Source organism: Malurus melanocephalus, unplaced genomic scaffold, assembly GCF_030028575.1.
Source record: "Malurus melanocephalus ecotype Western Australia unplaced genomic scaffold, MMel_1.1 scaffold_190, whole genome shotgun sequence".
NCBI classification, from domain to species: Eukaryota; Metazoa; Chordata; class Aves; order Passeriformes; family Maluridae; genus Malurus; species Malurus melanocephalus.
Window position 1 is genome coordinate 888,447 of NW_026623422.1, and position 1,756 is coordinate 890,202.

Genomic DNA, 1,756 nt, shown 5'->3' on the forward strand with positions numbered 1-1,756 from the left:
CTTTCACCCGACCTGAATAAATGATTTCTTATTTTCCTCCCCCCACCCTTGGTCATCATAACCGCGGGCAGCAGCTCAGCSCTGGGAGCGACACACACGGCGACAAAACCCCTCGCGGAACGGTCGCGATAGCGAGGAGAGTCGGAAATTAAATCAGAAGGAGAAGTAAAGAGGGTGAACRAGGAGAGGAGAGAAGAGAGACAGCTATGCAGAGAGAGAAAACCGCTTTGTAACCCGATTGGCATTGGAAAGTTGGAGAACTTACTGAGAAGCAGAAGTTACAGTTTCTTTTCATCCCAGAAGCAGATTTTGGTTCTCTGAGCATAAAGTTCTTAGAGGGCAGAAAATCACACATCTCCACTCACTCCCCGTTAGCCCCAGCTAGTCTGGATCTCTGGGACTGTACCTGCTCTGCAACGCTTTCCAAACGGACCAGAAGAGATTGGAAAGTTTAAAAAAAAAAATTATTAAAAAATCATAATTTTTAAAAATCGAGATCCTACAGCTGCAACGCTCATAATCAATTTTTTTTTTTTTTTGTAACTTTTCCCCGAGCTGCTGAAGGYTGAAGGCAGAGGCAGCTGCAAAGTGTGTGCAGGATTGCTCCAGGAAAGAAGGTTCCCCCTTTTTCCCCCTCTCAGATCCAATCTTTGCGAGAGCCATTCCGACACATTGCTAAGCTAAAGGGAAATTCTCTTTGATAAAGCGGTGTTCCCAGCTTCTGGGTTTTAAAACCTAAATCTATATTCAAATCTGGCTGAAGGTGTGTTCTGGGATTTATGAAAGCCTCTTAAAGGGGTAAATTTACCAAACCGTGACAAAATCATCACAATCTTACTTTAGACATCTGAAGTGGATGAGAATTTTAAAGAGACCCTTGTTTATTTAAGTAACACTGTCCATCTCTKCCACTTGTTTTATTGGCTGCGGGAATTATTCCCAACTTCTGGGGCTGGAGGGGGCAGAGGGAGAGRCTGGGATGCTCCTGCTCCCGTGGCAGGCTGCAGGCAGGGCAGCAGCTCCTCTGCCCGGTGCCCAGGGCCAGGCAGCTGCAGGCAGGGCTGGCAGCCGGGTTCCCGTCCTGCTCTCCCACCTACTTTCTTCAGGCACTGAATTTTATTTCTGTGCCTTGCTCAGCCCTGTTCTGACATAGCCCGGCTGCCTCCAGCCCCCAGACACCCCTTTTTTTGTTTTTCTTTTTCCTTTTTTTCCTTTCCTTTTTTTTTTTTTTTTTTTTTTTTTTTTTTTTTTTTTTCCTTCTTGTTTTATTTTTAATCGATTTCGAAAATACCCTCCTGGTCAGGATACACGGGAACGAATTATCTCTCTCATTCTTCCGAGGTGGATTAAGGTTATTAAATAATATGTGGGGGCGGGAGACGATGGCAAAGGCGGAGGGGGCGGAGGGGGGGAAGGGTTCAATCGGGATATTTATTCCTGGTGCTCTGCTAAAGGAGAGGCTGAGGGGTGGCGTGGCCGTGCCGACATGCGGGGAGGTGAGGCAAGGATTTGCCCGGCGCGGATCTCTGGGCAAGGGTTGAGAGAGGGGGGGATGCTGCAAAGGGATGGCGGCTGCAGCTGCCCCTCCCTTCCCCCCACCCCTTCCCCCCATAAAAAAAACCCTCAACTAGACAAACAAACCCATAAAAAGCACCCCCAAAAGAGTTTCGTGGGTCTGGGAGAGAAAAATAAATCAAAACACAACTCCAAGAATGGCAGGGGCTGGGGGTCCCATGGGGCCGGGTGTACCCCGGGT